This window comes from Adiantum capillus-veneris, chromosome 8 (genome assembly GCF_014529385.1).
Source record: "Adiantum capillus-veneris isolate H3 chromosome 8, ASM1452938v2, whole genome shotgun sequence".
Taxonomy (NCBI): domain Eukaryota; kingdom Viridiplantae; phylum Streptophyta; class Polypodiopsida; order Polypodiales; family Pteridaceae; genus Adiantum; species Adiantum capillus-veneris.
This window is the reverse complement of record NC_140938.1, coordinates 158,786,232-158,801,440: the sequence shown is the minus strand read 5'-3', so window position 1 is coordinate 158,801,440 and position 15,209 is coordinate 158,786,232.

The window sequence follows — 15,209 nt, the reverse complement described above, 5'->3', positions numbered from 1 at the left end:
AAAAACTTTAACACAACTACCAATGAATGGTGCCAATACCCAATTAGCTCTCTCTTGATAGAAAGATGGTCCATTTGACAACCCAAATGGCAATACCATGTAGCAATAACAACCCCATGGCGTAATGAAAGTTGTCTTTGTTCGATCTTTAAGAGCAATCTTCAATTGAAAATAGCCTAAAAAACCATCACACACTTTGTACCTCTCATAAACTGCCACTAAATCCAAGATTTGATCGATGAATGGAAGAGGATATGGGTTCTTCTTAGTGGCTGCATTTAAGGGTTTAAAATCTACACAAATCCTCTACTTTTCATCCTTCTTTGGGCTGACTACTACTGGACTCACCCATTCTGTGGTTCCACTGGAATTATGAACCCTGCCTTCAATAACTTGTCCACCTCTTCCCGCAAGGCTTCCATTTGTTCTTGATCCATCCTTCTTAGCCTTTGTCGTACTGGCTTAGCACCTTCTTTTAGCTCTATAAGCATCTCTTCTCCTTTGAACCCTCTAATCTCTTCATATGAAGTAATGAACAAATCAAGAAAACTAGCCAGCATATGAAAATATATCTCCTTTTCCATAGCTGAGAGGTCTCCACTGATCATTTGTGTCATCAATTCCTGCTTCTTTGACAATTCAACCTTGGTTTGCATCAGCCCTTCAATCACTTCATAAGGCCCTTCACTTTCATCTTTAATCTCATTTGCAAATGCAACTAAACCAGGCTCCTGGATTTCTTTGTCCATCAAAAGAAATGCAACATCAACATCCTCATCACTGCTGGTATTACTATCACTGTCCTCATCAGTCATTGTGGAATAGTTTTCATCACTAGACTCATCCTCATCTTCATAAATCTCTTCTAGTACTTTCCTTGTGTCCATATTATATAGCTTCTTGCCACATGTCTTCCATAGAGGCTAATCATACCACGTCTCCAATCTTGAATAGCTCCCAGTGCACGTTACCATGGTATGCCCAGTATAACTTGATATGCTCACAACCCCGCTAGCATTACATGAAAATCAACCATCACCTTTGCATCATATGCCTCCACTTCTAAGCTCTTTACAACACCCAAAATTTTACTTTTTGATGGTTTGCCAATCTAATCTAGAAGCCTGTCACCCCGGTCACTGTAAGACCATCTTCTCAACGCATGAGTGTGCTATGACACATATGTGGGCTCCGCCATCAACATAACCTTGTCCTAGATTTTCTCTTTTGTGCCACACATCTACTATTGGGAAAATGTCTGGTAGCTCATCCATTGCCAATACCTTCATTGAACCTCTCTCTGGTTCTTTCTCCATAGGGTTAACCATCCTCTTCCATTGTCACTTTAGCTTAGGCACCATCTCTATAAGCTGCCCAAAAGTAACATCAACTTTCCTGCTTGTCAGATCCTCCTTCAAGTCATAGCTTAATTGCACATCCCCTAGTGGAAAATATGAAACATGAAACTTGCGACAAGCCCTTCTTTTCCTCTTGGCCTTGACATCCTCGCCTTCGTGTCTTATTCCCTTCTTCTTACTAGGACCTGCGACACTTCTTCCTTCCTTATCCTGTGTGGTCCTCTTCCCAATAGGCATCACTAATGTATCCTCCAACTTTGCTGCCTTCTCCAAGGTGACCACACTTATCACTTTTGTCTTTCCCTTTTCTTCCTGCGTTAATCCACTGGTTCCTTCTTCTCCCTTAATTTCAATGCCATAATCATTGGACCTAGTTAGCACCTGTCTTGGCAATGGAAACATGTCTCCCCCCATCCTTGGTGGCTTATCACATTGTGGGCTGATGTGGCCCAACTCTCCACAATTATAACACATGGGCCAACACCATTCTTGGGTCTTTCTTCACCTCCTAGCTGATTTGCAAACTTCCCGCGACCTCGATTATTTTCCACATTACCTAGCATGTTTAGGCTAAGATTCTTCGTTAAATATACCACTTGCCTCATGTCTTTCCTTAGCCCATCATCTTGCAGTTTTGTAGTGACCACTACTGGCATAACCTGAGGAGTAACAGAAACCAATTTTTCATGATGAACCCCTAGCATGCGACCTTGCAAAGAATCCATAGGCTGAAATTCAAACCTCATGGGCAAAGACTATACTCCTAGGTGACTCATTCTCTCAGCTTCCACTCTTTGTTCCTTGCTACCTCTAGTGCATCTTCATATGTCCTAGGCTTCTTTAGCTCCACTCTCCAATGTATATTCTCCCAAAGACTAGCCAAGAACCTGTCCTTCTTCATCATGTCAGGTGGGGGTACCTGTGGTGCTAAGGCCTTGCACATCCGCTCCCATGCCATTGAAAACTTACGTATGTATGCATCTACTGGCTCACCTTCCCTTTGCACCAAATCCTGTACTTCTTGACACACTTTGTCAGGATCTTCTGTCTTCACAAACTCCAGTTCCAATCCATGCCGTAGATTGTCCCAACTTAATCTCACAGGTGGATCCGCCGCACGCAACTCCTCTTCAAATTCTTTGGACCAAACTCGTGCATCACTCTTCAAATAGATTTGGAGAAGACGTAACATATGTGCGAGATCATGAATCTGATTGCTAATCCAGGCAACCTCCATCTTTTCCAAAAAGTCTTCCACATCTTCATCACTTCTTCCATAAAACTCTGGATAAGAGAAAGCCATGGCTACTCAAGTTTTAATGCATTGATAACCCCTTCTAACGCACATGCAAGAACCCAAACTTTTTACTACCCAATCCCCAGAAACTTCAATGGAGCTCAACTTTAGATAAGGACAAACACATGCACATCAAATGAGTTTTCATAGTTAATCATCGGCATTACAATAGGCAAAGGGCAGTCCAGTATCCCAAACTTTTTAATGACCCAATCCCCAGAAACTTCAATGGAGCTCAACTTTAGATAAGGACAAACACATGCACATCAAATGAGTTTTCATAGTTAATCATCGGCATTACAATAGGCAAAGGGCAGTCCAGTATCTCTCTTAATCTTCTTGGCCAGAATATAAAGACTATGCGCTGTTGTTAGAAAAAAATCTTCCTGGACACATGAACATTTATATGGATTCTTTGTGTTAAATGAAAAGGAGTTTGATCATCCATTAAAGCCAACCATGCAGCTCCCAAGAAGGCACACCTGACCTATAACCTGTATATTTGTAATCTGCAACCTGTAATCCTGAAGCTGAAGGTACTCGAAGAAGATCCTTCGTGGGGGCGCCAAAAGAATGTGAGCGGGATGGAAAAACGTACAATGCCTCTATAATTACCTGACACACACTCTTGGGATGATACATACACACACTATGGAGCACCACTCGGCTTACACAACCCACTTGGAAGAGACAGGGAACACACCGATGGAGTGAGAGAAGAGAGACTATCCATTTGTCCACTCAATACAAAGACACACACCAAAAAAAAAAAACTCAACTCAAAAGAGGAGAATTTCTGATGTTTAGATACAATTGATCTTGGGCCAACACCAATGGGGAAAACAGCTCACACATTATGGATGAAATATGCCAGATAGAATCATAAATTTGAACATAGGCTTCGCTCATAGAAGGAACTTACACAGCCAAAACAGTAGGTAAAAGTGAGGAATTTGGCAAAATGGATAGCGCCATTGCGTTTGGAGCGGCCAAAAATCCCAGTCTACAATATCAAAGCGCTCAAATCCGACCTCGGATGAGCAGTTTATGGCCAAAACAAGCTCCAAAAATAGCAAAAACTCAATTGTGGTTGTTCCTCCTCTTCTCTCCACCTTTTGCTCGTCTTTTTCTGAGGTTTTCCAGTGTCCACACTTCACTTTATCACTTGGGCACCTTTGGCCTTTTGATTGACCTCAAATGGACCCTGAATAGGCCAAAAGCTGGCCACGCGGTGCATTTTTGTCACCCTTCTACATCCATCTGCACACCTGGCACTCAACTTTTTTCAATAATGCATCCCGCAACCACGTGAAGTGGCCCCCAAATATAGTACTTATGATGGCCTTTCTGAATAATTCATCACAAAAAAACACCCACATTGTGTCCGTACTTATCCACGTGCAAGTATTGACCCCATTCAACCTCCTGACGCCACTAGATGCCATCTGATGCACCTGCTTGCCTCATGTCATCGGCCCGTGGATAGCTTCCTCGAGAAGTTTTACATGCTACCAAATCCTCATTATTATAGAAAAAACACACTGGTACTGGTGATAATGAAAATCGATGTACTATGTACACGTTGTCCTACCTGTACACATGTGGCCCCCACACAACCACCTGGCTCTAGAAAATGGGTAATTCTTTATTTGATGCACCATGCATGTGTATGTACATATGCGCAATCACTTCTTCCAAAAAAACTCATAACAACACCTTACCCGACATCATGCATTTTTTGGAAACAAGGGAATGTCCACCGAATTTAACAAAAGGACAGAAGCAATGGCTTACCCAGAAGGCCACAAGGTATCGTCTTATCAATGATGGTTTGTATTGTAAGGGTAAGGACCAAATACTTAGGAAGGTCCCTCTCTCTAATGAAATTACAAGGGTAATTGCGAGTTGTCATGATGGTGTTTGTGGTGGTCACTTTGCCCTAGATATAACAAGTAGGAAAATCTTACAGGCTGGTTTTGTATGGCCTAACCTCAATCGTGATGTACACCACTCGTGTAAGACATGTAAGTTGTGTCAAAAGACCGGTACCAGGTCACTCATTCCTCTACCACAGACACCTATTCTTTCATATGGACCATTTGAAAAATGGGGTATAGATGCCATAGACCATTGCCTAGGGCCAACCTAGAGAAGTTCTACATCATCATGGGAGTTGACTATTTGACTAGGTGGGTGGAAGCTATAGCCACAACTAGGATCACAACTGTGGAGGTAGCTAAGTTTGTCTACGAGTACATATGTTGCAGGTTTGGCACACCATTAGAAATTATCTCTGATAGAGAGTGAGGTTTCAGAGCAGACTTGGTAGGCGAGTTAATGCAAAAACTACGCATTACAAGGAGGCACTCCTCACCATATTACCCTCAATGTAGTGGCCTAGTTGAAAAAGTGAATGGAATGGTTTGTAAAATTATCACCAAGCAGGTTAACAATCATCCAGGGGATTGGGATAAATATCTACTCCTAGCTTTGTGGGCCTACAGAACCTCATTCCGTACATCTTTGGGGTTCACCCCATATCATTTGGTATTTGGCAAGGAGGCAATCTTACCTATTGAGGTGCAACTAGCAAGTCTCAGAGTGATGGAAAGCTAGCTTCAATGGCCCAACATGCATTTGAGAGATCACATCCTTGACTTGGAACGACTACAGCTGGACAGAGAAGAAGCAATCAATTAATATGAGACACAGGCAAAACACAAACGGCGTAGTTTCAATCAACATCTTTGGCACAAAGATCTAAAGGACATGTTGGTGCTCCGCTATGACAGTCGCTTCAACACACGCAAAGATAAGAAGCTCCTACTCCGATGGGAAGGCTCTTTCATCATCAAAAAAAAGTATGCCAATGGGAGTTACCAGCATATGGAAGTTGATGGTAAGCTTCATAGAACCAGAGTAAATGGTTGGCGCCTCAAACCTTATTTTCTACGATTTGATCAGACTCCACCTATCGACATTCCTGATGAGGATACACCATCAACCTCCACCTCCGATGACAATGATCAAAAAAATGAGTTAGAGGCATAAATGCCCTAATCTTAGGGGGAGGGCTAATGATACCGGATTAGCCGCACCGCCCTCTAGCCCGCCGGCCAAAGAAACTGAAGTTGTCCAGTTTTCAAAATCAAGGCGACAAGAATCAAACCCATTCGGGGAGCAGGAGATAAAAACAAAAAAAAAATGTCCAGCTCTCTCTCTCTCTCCCCAAAGACTTAAAAAAATGAATAAAAATAGTATGTTCCGGTGCAGACTGTTTCCAGTAGATTTTTTTTACATGTGCACTCCATACTCCATCCTACCTCATTACTATAGCAGGGTGTGAAAGCCACAACAATGTGCCCATCCTTTGTTGATTCAAATGGTACTTGACTTTATGCAAGAAGAAGACATTGAAAAGGTCACTATTTGCAATGTGGTAATCATGCTTTTGTTGTATGCGGATGATGTAGTGCTTTTAGCACACACTTTAGAAGATGCACAAAAGCTTATGGTTGTCCTTAAGAACTTTTGCTTTCATAGTGGGCTGATTGTGAATGAATCCAAACAAAAGGTTATGCTTGTGAAAACCAACCATAAGAAGAAGCCATGCATTGTGCACAACAATAAGACACTTGAAGTTGTTGTTGAGAGCTTTAAGTACCTTGGCCTTGAGGTTCCATCCTGTCACAAGTGGCATGAATGTGCTATGCGTCGTTTGAAAGCGGGAAAGAGAGCATATTATGCATTTGAGAACATGTATAATGCGAAAAACATCAAGTGTTGGGTTCTCAAGAAGTATCTTTTTGATGCATTGGTGACACCGGTTCTTCTTTATGGAGTTGAAATGTGGGGCGGGAGCATCTCAAAGTCTACTTGGAAAGAGTCTGAGAATGTCCAACAGCGTTTTCTTACAAACTTTCTTCAAGTGAAGACACAAACACCATATATGCTCCTACTTCTTCAGTCGGGATGTCTTCCACCAATTGAGGTTATGGGCATGGAAAGGGTTGTGGAGTACATGATAAAGATGCGTCAAAACCCCTCACATCAACTTTCAAAAATTGCATGGGAAGCAAGCAAAAAATTTCAAAAGATGCATCAAAGCAAGGTCTTGAGCAGGGGTGGATGCAAGACATAAAGAAGTGGTTTGAGAGATGGGATGCATTACACTTGCTACATGATGCTTCAATTGACTCCCAAGTGAATGAATCTTTTCTACAATGCCAATGTATTACATCTTGGGAGAAATCCGGTGGGTCACGCTTCATACATTACACCACCCATATTGCCCCAAACTACAAAAACATTCTCTTCGTTGAAAGAGGAAACCGTACTCACACTTACATGCTTGAGCCTATTCCCTTGTCGGCGATATGCACTATCGCAGCCATTTGGCTTAGCTCCCATTTCCTTCGATACGAGATAGGGTGTTGGGGAAATGGAGAAGAGTCAAATTGATTGTGCACATAATGCTCACTACACGTTCGAGAGTCTAAGTACCACACACTACTAGAGTGCTCAGCTTTTGATCACATCCGAACTTACTTCTCTCACATTTTCAACCAAAACTTAGACCTACACAATTTCATCTCCCAACCAAAGTGTGGGCTCTCCATTGCAACCCTCATCACCACAATTTTCGAGCATCAAGAGTCACTCATCAGCCATACACATACTACATCACATGTAACTTTGGGCCCATAGGTCATATTTAACCTTCGAGGATGATAATGAAAAATCTCTCTCTCTCTCTCTCTCTCTCTCTCTCTCTCTCTCTCTCTCTCTCTCTCTCTCTCTCCCCCCCCCCAAACACTAAAAAAAATGAATAAAAATAGTATGCGCCAGTGCGGACTATTTCCAATAGATTTTTTTATATGTTCACTCCATACTCTATCCTACCTCATTACTATGGCCATACTCTATCCTACCTCATTACTATGGCAAGGTGCGAAAGCCACAACAATGTGCCCATCTTTTGTTGATTGAAATGGTACTTGACTTTATGCAAGAAGAAGACATTGAAAAGGTCACTATTTGCACTGCGGTAATCATGCTTTTGTTGTATGCGGATGATGTAGTGCTTCTAGCACACACTTTAGAAGATGCACAAAAGCTTATGGTTGGCCTTGAGAACTTTTGCTTTCATAGTGGGCTGATTGTGAATGAATCCAAAACAAAGGTTATGCTTGTGAAAACCAACCATAAGGAGAAGCCATGCATTGTGTACAACAATGAGACACTTGAAGTTGTTGTTGAGAGCTTTAAGTACCTTGGCCTTGAGGTTCCATACAATCACAAGTGGCATGAATGTGCTATGCGTCATTTGGAAACGGGAAAGAGAGAATATTATGCATTTGAGAACATGTATAATGCAGAAAACATCAAGTGTTGGGTTCTCAAGAAGTATCTTTTTGATGCATTGGTGACAACGGTTCTTCTTTATGGAGTCGAAGTGTGGGGCGGGAGCATCTCAAAGTCTACTTGGAAAGAGTTTCAGAATATCCAAAAGCATTTACTTACAAACTTTCTTCAAGTCAAGACACAAATAACATATATGCTCCTACTTCTTGAGTCGGGATGTCTTCCGATTGAGGTTATGGGCATGGAAAGGGTTGTGGAGTACATGATAAAGATGCGTCAAATCCCCTCACATCAACTTCCTACAATTGCATGGGAAGCAGGAAAAAAAGTTCAAAAGATGCATAAAAGCAAGGTCTTGAGCACGGGATGGATGCAAGACATAAACAAGGGGTTTGGGAGATGGGATGCATAACACTTGCTACATGATGCTTCAATTGAATCCCAAGTGAATGAAGCGTTTCTCCAACGCCAATGTATTACAGCTTGGGAGAAATCTGGTGGGTCACGCTGCATACATTACACCACCCATATTGCCCCCAACTACAAAACCATGTTCTTCGCTAAAAGAGGAAACCGTACTCACACTTACATGCTTGAGCCTATCCCCTTGTCGACGATACACACTATCGCAGACATTCAGCTTAGCTCCCATTTCCTTCGATGCGAGCTAGGGCGTTGGGGCAATGGAGAAGAGTCGAATCGACTGTGCACATTATGCTCACTATACCTTCGAGAGTCTGAGTACCACACAGTACTAGAGTTCTCAGCTTTTGATCACATCCGAACTTGCTTCTCTCACATTTTCAGCCAAAACTTAGACCTACACACTTTCCTCTCCCAGCCAAAGTGTGGGGTCTCCATTGGACTCTCATCACCACACTTTTTGAGCATCGAGAGTCACTCATCAGCTATACACATACTACATCACATGTAACTTTGGTCCCAGAGGTCGTATTTGACCTCCAAGGACAATAATAAAATCTCTCTCTCTCTCTCTCTCTCTCTCTCTCTCTCTCTCTCTCTCTCTCTCTCTCTCTCTCAACCAAAAACTAAAAAGCACCGGCACGGAAATTGTATACCCTCAAAGGAACATTGGTGCAGAGCTGAAGTGAATGGGCACAGAAGGAAGCTCTTGATTCTTTCCTCATCGTATAAAAAACTAAAAAAAAACTGCTAGTGCGGACTGTTTCAAGCAGGGCTTTTTTTAGTTTTTGGTTGAGAGAGAGAGAGAGAGAGTGTGTGTGTGCGTATCTGAGTAAGCCCTTGATTCTCTCTTCATTGTATACCCTCAAAGAAACATTGGTGCAGAGCTTGAAGTGAATGGGGACAGAAGGAAGCCCTCAATTCTCTCTTTATTGTATAAAAAACTAAAAACAACTGCTGAAAACAGTCCATGTCGGTGCAGGCTTTTTCCAATAGTTTTTTTTTGCACCAATTTGCAGGAGGTGAGGAACGTTTGCAGCCCGTTGATGGCAAGTGGGGGCTCAGTGAATGCACGCTTGTACAACAAGTGTGAGGCATCGGAGTACAGTGATTTCAGTCTCTAGGCGAGAAGGCAAGTATTGACGTAGGCTGAGCCAGCGGCAACAAGTGGCTTTGAAGCAACACAATCTCTTCCTCTTGGTTTAAGCGTCGCTTTGTCACCTCCTAAGCTGTCGTCCCCCCACTGTCCTGCAATTTGGCCCTCAAGCCTCTCGAACCTACTCACCTCGGGTCCCTCTAGCAGCTCCATCTGGCATGTTCTGTGCTTTTTCATGTTTCACTTATTCATACCTCCCTTTACTTCAATGTCGCGTCTCGTTTGGATTAGAAGCGTGTTCAGAATAAGGTTGCAGGAAGAGGGCACGTTGTCGTGCTGTGACACGTACATAGTGCGAAGCATGCTACAAGATCTATCTTGTAAATTTTTAGATACATAATTATATCTCCTATAATGTACATATGCATATCTATGTATAATAATAAGCTTTCTATCTCATCCTATTATTTATCTCAAGGGTAACATATTCTTATTTTATCATCAAAAAGTACTATGGAAAAAGCGTCAATAGCTCCGCCTCTTTCACTTGGGGCAAAAAGCATTGATTCTTTATTTCTACTATCTCGTTATCATCTCACACCCTAGCTATATCCTATATCTAGGGTAACTTCCAATATATATATATATATATATATATATATATTCTATGTATTTTTTATACATTTCTTATATTTCTTTTTAATCTACTAGGAAGGAATCATATCCTAGTGGGACACTAGCTTGCATGATTCTCAATGATATCCTATTTTAATGCATTATTGCAAGCTTAATTACAAAAATTTATCAAGGACCAATTTCATTCTTTCTTATTGCATGAGGTGTCCGTTGGAATCAAATAAAAATCTACGCTAAGGGAACCACAAGAAGACTTTTGCTCCCAAAATTGTACTCTATTTTGATGATTTTTTTACACAAGGTTCCAATCCAAATTGGAAAAAGTATATAAAATGGGAGTCGTAGATAATGAGCTGTATTTTTTGCCCATATCTTTACATTTTTGTATGGAGCCACGGTTTAGGAGATATGATCAAAATATTGGACCCCAGTCTGCCCACATCATGCAGGGACAGCTCATTTCATACTTTTCCAGTTTCTGTTTACACTGGCTCTTCTCTTCTTGTGTAAACCCTTGGGGGTGAAGGAGTACGAGCGGAAGTGCGACGCGAGAGAGAGTGCGAGAAGAAGAGCACGACGATATGGTGAACTCGCTCTACTGTAATGTGTAGAGCATAGTGAGTTCTTATTAGGTTTTTACAAAAGAATATGTGTACATACCTGTCGGCCCGCCCACTTACCTGGGCGACCACATTGGGCTTTATACCCCAACAACCTCCCACTTAAAGTCCAATGTGGTACTTTAAGTGTGAGAGAAGCTACTATACAAGCTAATATACAAGAGATGTAGAGAAGTGATGTACTACCCTACACCTAACTGCTTGCGAAAATGCGCAAAGCTCTCTAAGGGAAGTCCTTTTGTAAGTAGATCAGCAGGATTTTCTATGGTGTGAACTTTGACAAGCTGAAGTTGCTTATCCTCGAGCATTTCCCTGATGAAATGATACTTCACATCCACATGCTTTGTCTTTGAGTGATAAACTGGATTGCGAGCCAATTGTATAGCACTTTGACTATCACAATATAACACAGGCGTCTCTTCTTTGATTCCCAAATCTGTTACTAGTCGATTAAGCCAAATTGATTCTTTGCATGCCTTTGATGCTGCAACATATTCAGCCTCTGTAGTAGACTGAGCAACACAATCAAGTAATCTAGAACGCCATGATACTGCTCCACCAGCCAATGTAAAGACATACCTGACGTAGACCTTCGATTGTCTAAGTCACCCGCATAATCTGAGTCTGTAAAACCCTTTACACTTAGCTCCTGACTCCCATAGCATATACGCATACTCTTTGTAGCTTTCAGGTATCTCAATATTCCTTTCACTGCCTCCCAATGTTTCTTGCCTGGGTTTGACATGTATCGACTTACTACTCCCACTCCAAATGCAATGTCTGGGCGAGTAGCAATCATTGCATACATCAAACTACCCACTGCAGACGCATATGGAATCTTATCCATTTCAGCCTTTCTTCCTCAGACACAGGACAATCTTGTTTTCTAAGTTTCACATATGGTGGAAATGGAACACTCAGTGCCTTTCCCTTCTCCATATTGAAACGTTGCAAAACCTTGTCAATATACTCTGTTTGAGATAACCAAATCAACTTCTTTGATCTGTCTCTCTCAATGCGCATACCAAGTATATGACTTGCCTCACCCATGTCTTTCATGTCAAACGATTTTTCCATCTTTGACTTCAAAGCTGAAATTTCTTCCAAGTGCTTGCCAGCAATCAACATGTCATCCACATACAAAATAAGGATCAACCAACTGCCATCCTTAGCCTTCTTTGTATATAGACAGTGATCGAACTCACTACGTTTGTAGCCTTGAGAAAGCATAAACTTGTGGAATTTATGGTACCATGCCCTCGGTGATTGTTTTAAGCCATAAAGACTCTTTAACAACTGGCATACCCAATCTTCCTTGCCTTTCTCAACAAACCCTTCTGGCTACTTCATGTAAATTTCCACATCTAAATCACCATGCAAGAACGTTGTCTTGACATCCATTTGGTGCAACACCAAATCTAATATGGCAACCAATGCAAGAAAGCATCTCAATGTAGTCATCTTGACCACCGGAGAGAAGACTTCATCAAAGTCAATGCCTTGTTCTTGCTTAAAGCCCTTGGCAACAAGCCTTGCTTTGTACTTTGGCTTACTATCATGAGCGGTGATCTTATACCTGTAAACCCATTTACAAGGTAGAGCCTTTTTGCCCCGTGGTAATTTAACTAGCTTCCATGTCTGATTTTTATACAGAGCTGTCATCTCTGACTGCATGGCCAATTGCCAATTCCCGGAGTCCTTCATTTGCACTGCTTCCTTGTAACATGAAGGCTCATTGCAATCAGTCAACATGACATAGTTCATAGATGGAACAAACCTATCAGGAGGTCGCGTGACACGTCCAGATCTACGCACAATAGGTGGCTCAGGCTCAGCCACAACCTGTGGTTCCACTCTATCCTGTCCTTGCTCCTCTTGAGCCCTGACATTTTGTATTGCACGTGCAGGTCTATCTTCTTGGAAGACAACTCTTCTAATCTCCTCAACCCTCTCTGGTTTAGAATGATATTTGGATTCATTAAAGTGAACATCATTGCTGCGGACAACCTTTCTGGATTCGGGATCCCAAAGTCTGTACCCCATCTCACCAGAATTACCATAGCCTAGAAAGATGCACTTTCTACTCTTTGGCTCAAGTTTGTTCCTAAATTCCTTTGGAATGTGAGTATATGCCTCACAGCCAAAGACTGTGAGATGCTTGTATGGGGGCATTTTGCCTGACCATACCATCTCTGGCACTGAATCCTTCTGCAAAACCTTGCTAGGAGATCTATTTACAAGATGAACAACTGTTGATACAGCTTCAGCCCAAAACCCATTTGGCAGCTGTGCATTAGACAACATACTTCTGACCTTCTCTTGTATGGTCCTATTCATCCTCTCAGCAACACCATTTTGAGGAGGATTGTAAGGAGCAGTAAGTTTGCGTTTTATACCTTTTGACTCACAAGAGTCCTGAAAGTCCTTTGAAACATACTCTCCACCATTGTCAGTGCGTAAGCATTTAAGCTTCTTGCCACTCTGATTCTCCACAAGTGTCACAAACGTTTTGAAAACACTAAACGCTTCATCCTTGTGCTTGAGAAAGTAAACCCATACTTTCCTCGAGTAATCATCTATAAATGTCATAAAGTAAGAAGCTCCCCCTAGAGATAGGTTAGGCATAGGTCCACACAAATCACTATGAACAAGTGCCAACTGTGTATCTCTTCTACTGCTTCTATGCTTATGTGGCTGCTGTGTTTTCTTACCATACAGACAATGTTCACAGAATTCAAAATCATTAAATGAAAATCCAGGCAAATAACCAGAACGAGACAAGATTTCCATTCCCTTCTTGGACATATGTCCTAACCGGCTATGCCACAAAGAAACGTTCGGCTACTCGGTTACATTGATTACATTTTTAGAGACATTTGATACATAAATCATGTAAAGTCCTCCAGACTTTACTCCATGTGCTACTGTCATAGAACCCTTGGATATCTTCCACATGTTATGTCCAAAAGTGGTGACGTAGCCAGCATCATCAAGTAAACCTGTGCTGATCAAGCTCTTTGTAATTGCGGGAACATGTCTCACATTCTTCAGCGTGAAAGAAGAGCCATTCTGAAACTTCAATTGAACATCTCCAACACCTAAGATCTCACATGTTTGCCCATTGCCTAGCCGAACATGATCTTTAGTGGTCACATAAGAGGTAAACCACTCCTTGTTTGGAGACACATGAAGTGATGCCCCTGAGTCTATAATCCAGTCACTCAGTGCATTTCCATCAGATGCTGTAAGAAGAACTGAGTCCATTGTATTCTTCAAGAAGTAGATGTCTCCTGACACTAGACTGTCATCCTCTGCAACAGTGTTTGTCACATTTATTTCTTGAATCTTCACTGAGGACTTGTTCTTCTCACCATGGTCTTCAGCTTTCTCTTTGCCTTTTTCTGCTTTCCATTCTCTGCAGTCTCTTTTCATGTGACCCTTCTTGCCACAATGGTAGCATTCTATGTCACTCTTGCCTTTAGCACTGCGGGACTTGCTACGAGACTGATTCCTCTTTCCACCTTTGTACTTTTCTTTGGTCCTTCCCCTGACAACTAAGGCTGTTCCTTTGCCTTTGTCCATTGTCTTTCTATTGGTTTCTTCAGTAAGCAGACTTCCTTCTACACCTTCTATGTTCAAACCATCTGGAGGTGCAGAATTACTCAAAGCTGTGCGAAAAGTGTCCGAACTTTCCGGCAATGTGATCAACAGGAACATAGCTCTAACAGGTTCATCAAACTTGACACCTTGAGCTGACAACTGACTATAGATTGTGTTGAATTCATTCAGATGATTGGACATAGGTGTCCCTTCTTTCATCTTCAAGTCAACAAGCTTCTTAAGCCAGTATACCTGTGAAGCTACACTCTGCTTCTCATAAAGATCACTCAGCTTTAACCATGCTTGATAAGCCGACATCTCGTCTGCTACATTGAAGTAAACGCTTTCTGCCAAAGTTAGCATAATGGTAGAAAGTGCCAATTCATCCATTTCGCTCCATTCATCTTCATCCATATCTTCTGGTTTTAACCCCCTTAAGCTTTATAGGTTTAATCTGCTTCTTTTGTACCAACACGTGCCAAATCTGCTGCTTCCACAATGGGAAATTGGTTCCATCCAGCTTCTTGATATTGTAAAGAGCAGTGTCCTGTGATCCAGCCATAGCTACACTTCACAGTAGTTTACTTTCCTGGGAAAAATTCGCAGAGTTTCCCTTGTAAACGACCTCTGAACCAATATCAACCTGTCAAATGAACCAAGAAAGATTTAGATTTTGCAGAAATTTTGGCAGAGTCTCCTTTGTAAAATGGCTCTGGTGTACTAAAAACAGACCAAAAAACAGCTCAAAAAACACTGTCTCTCTGACACTGTAAGCTGTGGGTAAACCTGTCCTGCACTTGTACTGTCTCTCACTG